This window comes from Pelodiscus sinensis, chromosome 4, assembly GCF_052426305.1.
Source record: "Pelodiscus sinensis isolate ZL-2025 chromosome 4, ASM5242630v1, whole genome shotgun sequence".
Lineage (NCBI taxonomy): Eukaryota > Metazoa > Chordata > Testudines > Trionychidae > Pelodiscus > Pelodiscus sinensis.
In genome coordinates this window covers 8060890-8071205 of record NC_143055.1, presented here as the reverse complement: position 1 = coordinate 8071205, position 10316 = coordinate 8060890, and the positions used below count along the sequence as shown (strand labels likewise).

General features: G+C 47.2%; 1 long non-coding RNA gene across 1 annotated transcript; it reads left to right on the top strand.

The window, feature by feature from the left end:
* The first annotated feature begins 82 nt into the window (after positions 1-82).
* LOC149524480 (uncharacterized) lies at positions 83-8392 on the top strand. The gene is made up of 2 exons (XR_016349366.1): positions 83-217; positions 6626-8392. It is a non-coding gene; the product is annotated as an uncharacterized LOC149524480 (long non-coding RNA).
* The last annotated feature ends 1924 nt before the right edge of the window (positions 8393-10316 follow it).

Here is a 10316-nt window from a genome sequence, read left to right as displayed (position 1 = left end):
CCAACACCCGCACCGTGCGCCTGCGCCAAGTGGCCCCGAGCCTGCGCCTTCCTGGGAGGGGTGGGACAGCCCTGAGAGTTTGGGCCAATCGGCTGCGTCAGAGAGCAGAGCGACAAGAGGGCTCACCAATGGACGCGGGGTCTGGCAAAGGAGGCGGGAAAACGGCGCATCGATCACCTTTGTCCAATGAGCTGGCGCCCTTCACGGATATTGACAGGTGAACTCAACGAATAATGCGGCCAGAGTTCACGCACGACTGTAACTGGGGTCTGTTTCACAAGCCTGAGTTTGGAGGCAGAGTGACAGGCATTTTGTCCAATGGCTTGCTAAGGTTGACCAATCAGGGCGGGAATAAGGAAATGATGGACATCTACAGTAGCCACCTAGGCCAAAGAGAAAGCCACATCCCGCCCCTGGCTCAAGCTGTGGGGGGGAAATAGCAGAGGCCTAAAGTGGCCTGTTTGGTACCAAGCCAAGAACTCTCTTCCCCACCCCCCCAGCCTGATAGTGCCAGGAGCCACCCTGTCGCCATGGCAACACCCAACACCATGCCCCCCCACACGGCTACCCCTTGCTCACCATGGCAACCTCCAGCCCCCTGTCCCTGCCCCCTTCCTCCCACCTCACATAAGAGCAGCCACACTGGGTCACACCAAAGGCCCATCCAGCCCAGTGTCCTGTCTGCCAACAGTGGCCAGTGCCAGGTGCCCCAGAGGGAATCACTGAATGATCCAGCCCCTGTTGCCCATTCCCAGCTTCTGACAGACGGAGGCTAGGGACATCATCCCTGCCCATCCTGGCTAATAGCCACTGATGGACCTAACCTCCATAAACTTATATAGCTCTTTTTCTGAATCTTGTTATAGTCTTGGCCTGCACCGCATCCTGGGGCAAGGAGTTCCACAGGTTGACTGGATTGTGTGTGAAGAAATATTTCCTTTTGTTTTGTTTTAAACCTGCTACCTAGTAATTTCATTGGGTGACTCCTAGCTCTTGTGTTATGGGACGAAGTAAATAACTTTTCTTTATTCACTTTCTCCACACCAGTCATGACTGCATATATCTCTATCACATCCCCCTTTAGTTGGCTCTGTTCCAAGATGAAAACTCCAAGTTTTATTAATCCATCCTCATAGGGCAGCCGTTCCATATCTGGGGTTGCTAGATGGTTGAAACAAAAATACCAAACACCCCCGCACTCCCCAAAACAAAACACCAGGAAAAAATTCTGTTGAAGGGGGAAAAAAAGGGGGGGGGGGAGGAGACCAAAATTGTTGAGCAAAAAAGACTCCAAGGATGACTTAAGCCAAAAAAATAAAATAAAATAAAACAGCATTAAAAAAGCATTGCTTCCCCTAGGTCTTTTGGCCAGCAGCCATTTTGTGCTGGCAGCCTTGGGGAACCAGGTAAGCATGGGGGCTGGAGGTGTTGGGGGGGCTCGAGGGAAGCCCAGTGCTAAGTGTTTGTAGGCTTGCCAGGTGCCCGGCATTTTCACCTCCTGGCCGGGGAAAAATTCAGAAAATACTGGACAGTTTAAGTGTCTGGTATTCTCTGAATTTTTTTTTACCAGACAGAAGCCAAAAATACCGGACACTTGGCAACCCTATCCATACCCCTAATCATTTATGTTGCCCTTTTCTGAACTTTTTCCAGCTACAATCTATGTTTTTTGAGATGAGGTGACCACATCTGCATGCAGTATTTGAGATGTGGGCGTACCATGGATTTATATAGAGGCAATAAGATATTCTCTATACAGGGCCATTTACTAGGGAGGTACAGGGCCCAGGGCAACCCCCCTGCCCTCGCCGCAGGCTACACCCCTGCTCCACTCCTGCTCTGCCCCGCTCCTCCATCCCTTCCCCCCAAGCTCTGCCCCTGCTCCACCTTCACTCTGGGCCCCTTGCCTGAAGCCCCCTCCCCTGAGCAATACCTGGGGGGCTTGGCAGCAGGAGGTGTACCTTCCCCTCCCCCCCCCGGCACGCACAGTGGGCTGGGAGAGAGCAGTGAGATGCTGCGGAGCAGGCTGCCAGGCCACTCCTGCTCCCGTTGCCGCCGTGAGTGTGGGGGCAGGCTGTGATCCCTGCTGCTGCTCCAGGTAATTCCCTGGGCCTCACAGGTCCCGTCTGTAGGATAATTGAGGTGCCGCCTCGGAAATAATCTATAGACAGGACAGCTCTGTCTCTGTTCCTTTCTTAATGATTCCAAACATTTTGTTTCGCTTTCCTGACTGCTGCTGCACATTGAGTGGAGGTTTTCAGAGAACTCTCTCTTCAGTGGTAACAGCTGCTAATTTAGTTCCTATCATTGGGATTATGTTTTCCAATAGGCATTACTTTGCAGCCTACACCCCTGCTTCCCACGGCAACTCTGTGCTCCCCTTTCCACCACTCCCCCTGCTCTTCTCTCCATTGCACCCTGCCCCCCCTTCCCATTGCAACCTCCCAGTATCTGTTCCCCAGTAATGCACCCCACCCCACATGTCATCCTACTTCAGTGCACCCACAGCATCTTCATACCCTCCTCCCCATGTAAATCCCTTCCCCCTTCCTCTTCCTCTCCACTCTACCCTGCCCCCCAGCTGCCCATGGTAACTCCCTGCCCCTTCCTCCCCATTGTACCCTGCTCCTCACATCTATGCCCTGCTCCCCATTCCTCACGGCAACCCCACAGCATTCCTTCCCCAGTAATGCACCCCATCCCTTTCCAATTCCCCCCCAGCAGCTCCACAACTTTTCCCAGTTATGCACACCTCACCCTCCCAGCAATGCACAGCATACACACACCTCCGCCGTGTGTGAAATACAACGTGCATTTGATCTTTGGCCAGTGACTGCTGCTTTGAGATGGGGAGTGAACCTGAATATTGCTGTGTTCCTTGAGGTAAGGGGCCATCTATCATAAAAGACTGTATGGGATTCCTCATTAAGGCAGTCACAGTGCTTGAAGCTTTTACTCACGGTGGTGTAATCTAAGGCCTAGTCTACACTACCCAGTTTTGTTGACAAAACTTATTTTGACTCTCAAAAGTCGACAAAACAAAAATTGCCTTTTGGCCACAAAACAGTGAGAGTGTATACACTGCAATGTGACTTTTGTGGGGGGAAACATCCAGTTTGGATGACAAAAATTGCCAGAGGGCATTCATACTCGCTCCTTCTGCCAGAGAGCAGTCCCCTGATTAGCACAGAAAAGATAGGAAAGTGCTTCAGGACTGACTGGCCTGCCACATGCAAGGGAATGCCAGTCCTGGGTGTGATCCTTCCAGCCCTAATGTGGCATGGAGGGCCAAGGTGAATAGGGTGAACTGAGTGTGTGTATGGCAGAAGGGAAAGCAAGACTGCACAGTGCAGTTAGAAGTATTTCATACTCATTGCACCCCGAATACCTGCTGTAAAATGGGGACTGCTGGAGGCAGAAAGGGGTAGAGGCCTCACTGTTGCTATGAAAAAGAGGTGCATGGAAGCAGACTACGGAGGGGGTGTGGAAACAACCACACCAAAGTCTTGCTAAGATTAGGAATGTCACTGGCTGTTTGATTTCAACTGCACAGCCTAGGAAGCAGCTCAACGCACTGAGTGTATATACACCCCCTATTGCCCAACTTCCTAACCATGCCCATGGTAAGATGAAGGCCAAAAGCAAAAGCCCATGCAGCACAGGCCTGGTCTGAGGCCTAGCGAACAACAGACAAACCATGGCTAACATAAAGTAAAGCTAAGCTGTGAGCAAGAGGCAGGCCCCTGTTCACAGATTTTGGCATAAACAAGGCTGAGAGTGCAAAACACTACTTGGTAATAGACCCAGGTGCAGAACAATAATTGGTACTGGTTATAAGTTGAAATCACATGGTATCACTAGCTCATTAAAAAAAGATGTTGGTACCCACTCCTCACAGATACAGACCCAGGTTCAGGAAAAGGTCTAGAATGACAGCATGATGGATTCAGATGATCTAATCAAACCACAAGGTACAGGGTGATGATGGTATCTAAGAAGTGTCAGAGGGTGGTAACCTGACAACATCAGCAGTGACTAGGGTTGCCAGACGGTTGAAACAAAAATACCGAATACCTGCCCCCCCCCAAAAAAAAAACCGGGAAAAAATTCTTTTGAAGAAAAAAGAAGGGGGGCGGGGGAAGAGACCAAGGTTGTTCAGAAAAAAAAAAAAGCCTCCAAGACTTACTAAGCAACAAAAAATAAAACAGCATTAAAACAGCATGTTCCCTTTAAGAGTGAGTGCAGGGATAGGAACAGGGGAGAGGTTGAGCACTAAGACCCAGGGGAGTCATTGATCTTTTTGCCAGCAGCCATTTTGTGCCCACAGCCTTGCAGAACCAGGTAAGCATGGCGTCTGGAGGTCGGGAGGCCAGGCACTGTTTGTAGGGTTGCCAGGTGCCTGGCATTTTTGCCTCCTGGCCGGGGAAAAAAAATCAGAAAATACCGGACATAAATTTTTTTACTGGACAGGAGGTGAAAATACTGGACTGGCTGGGTGAATACCAGACACCTGGCATCCCCTAGCAGTGACATGTAAGTGATACATCAGCAGTGACATGTAAGTTGTTTGTACCTGTATATAAAGTGGTGTCTTGGAGGGGGACAGTCTTTGGATGACCTAGGGGGGCAGTGGAAATTTCCCACTGATTGAGTCATTCCATTGTTACGGGGTACATATATGTAGCAGGTCAGTAGAATCTACTGACAACTATTACTGCTCTTGACAATAAACCAGGCTGGGCACCTTCGATCCTTATCTGGTTTGTGGTCTTTGGGGGCTCTTGGGCTATGTCTACAGTCGCGGCTTCTTGCGCGAGTAATATGCAAATGAGGCTAAGCGTGGAATATCACCGAGCCTCATTTGCATACCTAATGAGCCACCATTTTTTTCAGAGGAGGCTCTTGCACAAGAAGGAGCGTCTACACTGCCCCTTCTTGCGCAAGAAAAACCCTCTCGTGCAATGCCGTTCCTGAAAAGTAATAGGTGTAACGGCGTTGCGCGAGAGGGTTTTTCTTGCGCAAGAAGGGGCAGTGTAGACGCTCCTTCTTGCGCAAGAGCCTCTTCTGAAAAAAATGGTGGCTCATTAGGTATGCAAATGAGGCTCGGTGATATTCCACGCTTAGCCTCATTTGCATATTACTCGCGCAAGAACCCGCAAGTGTAGACATAGCCTTGGAGTCTGCTGTGGAGACTAAGTGCACAAATCGACACAGCACACATCACTGCAGCCTTCAGGTTATCATCAGCAACGGAGCCAGAGACCTGACTGCCTCCTTGAATAACTGCGCTGGGCAGTTTAAAATTGTAACGGCTGTTACTGTTTGTGAGAGAAACTCTTTGGGGAATCTGTCCCAGACACGTGCTTATGAGGGTGTTTTATGGGACCGCCCTGCCAAGCCAGATTAACAGCATTAAGTGGAACAGTATCAAATGTTCCTGAGCCAGACGCATCCTGTAAGGCACTAAGAGGCATCCAGTCACACTTGGATGCTTGCCCATCTCCCTTGCTCACAAGGTTTTCAGAACTTACTCCGAAGAGTTAAGATGCCACTGTTACAAGGGAGGAAACAATGTCCAGTGAAAAAGAAGTCCCTTTCCTTTGTGTGAAGGACAAGAGGTTAGACTTTATACACAACCAGAAAGCTGTGGAATGGATGCTAAAGAGGGAGGATGAAGTGACATCAGGCTAAGTAAGTTAAATAAGCTATTTAATGTATATATGTAGCTATGTCAGACTGACACTTTACCTGGGCTAGAGAGGGAACAGGTGTGAGATCTTCCAGATCATGGCATGTACTCTCAATTAATAGCTGAAGAGAGACTTACCTTTGCTTTATACCACATGATCCAGTTTAAAAGTGCAGGGCTAGCTTTGACAACACCCGCACAGCGACTGTCTTCTTGGTGTTACACAGCCAATGCATGATGACAGCACATCCATTCTCCTTAACAGCACCATCAAGCTTCAAGCAAAATCAGGGCCCATTGTATCTGCACTAAAGAGCCTGAAATCTAAAGAGGCAAGAGAGATCAAGAGGGAGGGAGGAAAAAGAGGCAAAGGGTTAGGAGGAGAGATGACAAGAAACTATGGTCAAAGTTATGGGAAGTGCTCAGCACCCCTAAACTCACCCAGAGCTCCTTGGTCCATGTGGATACTTCATTTGGGTCCCTAAATAGAAGCCATTTGGGTACTGAGTCCTTTTGAAAAGCTGGCCATAATCTATATATAGGTTGGCTAAACAAGTACCTACAAGTGTTAGAAAGGTGTAAACCTAAAGGAAGAAGCTGATAAGAGGACACAAAGACATACAAAATAAGAACAATGGGATCAAATGAGGAAGGAAAATATAGAGGAATATCAAGAGGGGGGTGTGGAAATTCCAGACAATAAGCTGTGAAAAGCCAGACTTACTCCTTCTGGATTTAGTTTCCCAAGGAACAAGGTGGGAGTTACAGCAGCTCGGATGTTAGAACTCTATTTGTCAAGTAGAAGGCAGAAGGTAGCCAGGAGTGGTATGCAGGCTGTGAATGCACCTTAGAAATTATCATTATTAAACACTTAGGAACGGATAGTGAGTGTAGTGCCAGCTGCAGAGGTTGACGGCTTCTTTTTATCTATACCAGGTTTCCTTCCTGTCTTAACCAGCCCATGTGCCACAACACTACTCTGGAGGGGAACTGAGTCTCTGGCCATCCTTAGCTTCTTTCCCACAACTGCCCACAAGAATGCCTGTGTGAGTCAGCCGTGATGGTGGTTTTGATGAGGCCGGCACCTGTTTACTGCGAACCAGACTGAGACCAGATTTGTTTCACACAAGGTAATAAGCAGCTGCTGCATACTAACCCAGCATTGCTTGTGCCACACCTGGCTTGAGCCAGATTTTGCAGAGGAAGCATCTGTTTCCCTCTCAGTTGTATAGTTACAATACTAGGCTATAATCCCACCAGACCAGAAGGCTGTTTATGCCTGTTCCTTTTCCAGAGAAATGCAGTCATACGCTAAAATGGACAGTGGATAAGGACCAGGGTAAGAATGTCTTGTATGTAGCTAAATTCCCAAGAGGAGCTTCCTAATTCTAGGCAAGAAGATCCTGATCTAACTTACACAGCAGTAAATCCAAACATATACCAGTGATGAGATTTGTATTGTGCCGTATAGTCTCCTAAGGGAAGTGGTGGAAGCCCCATTGCCCATTTTACAGATGGAAAAACTGGGGTCTGGGACAACACTCCTCCCCAGTGCCTCAGGCATGGGGCCTAGGGCAAACCCCGCTGCCACAGGCCCCACCTTTCCCCCGCCCCTTTGAACCATCCCCTGAGCAACATGGCCTGGGGGTTATGGGGATCTGATTTAGCAACAGCAGGGGTCATTTCCCCACACACACACTCATCACAAAAGCAGTGAGAGCTGGAATGGCCTGGCAGTCCCTCACAGCATGCTGCCCCTTGCTTTTCCACAGGTGGTGGGAACCGGAGTATGCAGGGTCTGGGGTACTTTGCTTCCTGCTGCCACAGAGAAGCCAAGTGGGGAAAGGCAACCCCTGCTGCTGCCATCATGCCAGGCCCCCATAAATCCCACGATTGTTGGGGCACCCGTCATGGGGCCCCCCAAAAGGGCTGGGTTTGGGGCAGCTACCCCAATTCGTCCTATGGATGGGACAGCTCTGGGCACAGTTGCCCAGTAGTCACTGGCAGAACTGGGAATAAAGCCAACGTCTTCTGAAACCCAGTCTGGTGCTCTACCCATTAGTCCATACTGTCCTTCCCATCAGTAATAGATGGCAGAGAAATGAAGCACAAAGATGTTAGTTGACTTGCCCAAAGTTCTACACCTGTCTTCTGAACCTCTTTGTCTGCTTGCAAGAGGTACTGGTCCCACAATGTTTTGTACTGGTGCTATGAGAAGATATAAGAGGACTTTTCCATTTCTAACTTCCATGCTAGAACCTCTTATGAATGCCTCTTCGTTCTATATATCTTCAAAAGCCAGACTTACTCCTCCCAGATTTAGGAACACACATAACAACTTCACAACTTGAGTTTTATTTGAGAAATAATTTTATTAACTATCCTACACAATGTTTCACATAAGATCTATGGCATAGTGAAACCACGGCTTTTCACTTCCACCTGTGATGACTTAAATTTCACACCATAAAAACAAGCCGTTGTATGTGCAATTTTATAATGTTTACAGATGCCACAAACTGACCATTTAATAGAAAACCTTACTGTGTGAAAATAAATGTGCACAAATAATTACCGAAACAAAACAAAAAAGAGCACAAAAGAAAAGTATTTAAGAATAGGCCGCTGCTTGGTATGACCAGTCTGTTAGTGGTCCAGATTGCTAGCCACATGCTGAAAAATGTGATAGAAAGTAAATGTGTGAAGATACATGTGCTCTGCTACCTTAAAACACTAAATGTTCTAACTGCACAACATGGTAAAAGCATCTGATTAAACAGGAAAAATACTCTGTCTTTGTTTTATAATTAACAAGAACGCTGATGATCTCTGATTATTTCCATCTGTTTTCCCAATGAATTGGCCTCTTTCCATTCAACTCCCTCTTTCTGATGATAATAATTACAAAAAACCTTTTCAATAATAACTCACCATAGAGGGAAAAAAAACTTGGAAGATTTCTGAACCATTTGCAGAGGGCCAAGTGCTGAGCATGTATAAAAAACCTGGCACCGTTCTATTAACTTCAAACAAGCATTGCTGATTTACGCCAATTAGATGCTAACCTAGACCTTCAATTGGTATTACTGCTAGGTCTGAATTTGGATGGGCAGCTTGCTGGGCATAGTCTATAGTCTGCATCTTCCTCTGTAGTACAGCACTACACATATGCATCTGATAGGCATCTGACAAAGTGGGTCTTTGCCCACGAAAGCTTATGCTCCAACACTTCAGTTAGGGTGTGTCTAGACTACCTAGTTTTGTCGACAAAAGTGGACTTTTGTCGACAAAACAATACCAGCGTCTACACTACCGCGGAGTTCTGTCGACATAACGTCGACAGAACTCCGCGGTTTTGTCGACGCTGGTATACCTCATTTTACGAGGCATAACACTTTCTGTCGACAGAACGCTGTCAACAGAAGGTGTTATTGCCTGTAACACTGCGTCCAGACTACGGAGTTCTGTCGACAAAGCGGCTTGCTTTGTCGACAGAACTCCATGTGTCTGGACGCAAATTGTCGACGGAAGTTTTGTCAACAGTATCTGTCGACAAAACTTCCGTCGACAAAACGCGGTAGTCTAGACATACCCTAAGTCTATAAGGTGCCACAGGACTCCTCGCCACTACACATACTGTGCAGATCGTAAGTCCTCTAGGACAGGAACTGTACCCTCAATGTCTGTACAGTAACCAACACTTTGTGCAGCCTGTTGGGAACAAATAGTAATAAATGATCGTTACTATTGAGGGACACTCATTAATAGTCATTACTTTGCAGATGTTCCACTAATATCCTTCCATGTAAGAAGATTCTTGTGTTTACTGCACAGCTGTAATGAAGGAAAGGGCGGTCTGTCAATGAAGCCAAAAGGTCAACATCACGCTTTTTTCTCTTGGAAAAAAAATCTGATTTAAACATAACAGAACCACTCAGGAATTATTGTTTATCAAAGAATAGAGATGGGAATCTGGACTCTTGGATTCTCTTCCCAGTTCTGCCACACCAGCGGGGTGATGGGGGCAATTCAGAGCTTTTGTTTCCCCATCATTGCAGTGGGATAATAACTTCCTACCTTGCAGGCTGATGTGAGGCTGAATGCATTCATATTTGGAAAGGGCACTGAGACCTCTGAAGAGGTGCTTCAGAAGTGCAAAGACTTAATAAGGCTGGTTCTACTCAGAAAGTGACTGTGTAGATTAAAAAAAGAAGAAAAAAAAGCATGGCTGGGTGCCATGTTTATTGTGTCAATGGCTTGACTGCAAAGCTTGTTATTTCTGGGTAAAGAGATGGTTTCCTAACTGACAGATCTACAAACTCAGCCTAGGATCTAAAAGTCAAGCTGGGCTTTTTCTGGCTTGCAAAATTCCATCCGCAATTTGCAGATTGGCAGTTCCACTGATGCATGAGTCAGCCTAGACTCCAGTTCACTCTCCCACCAAGATGTATGGGCTGCACTATTAACAGGATTAAACAACAAAATCAGACCCCAAAAAGCCTCTATGACTAAGGAAAGCAGTCGTGAGTTCAAAACCAAGGGAACAAAATAAGCAGAGTGGTGACTAAGAAGTGTTGGGCCCGATTTTCAAAGGTAACTAGGTATGTAAGATGGAGAAAGGTGATTT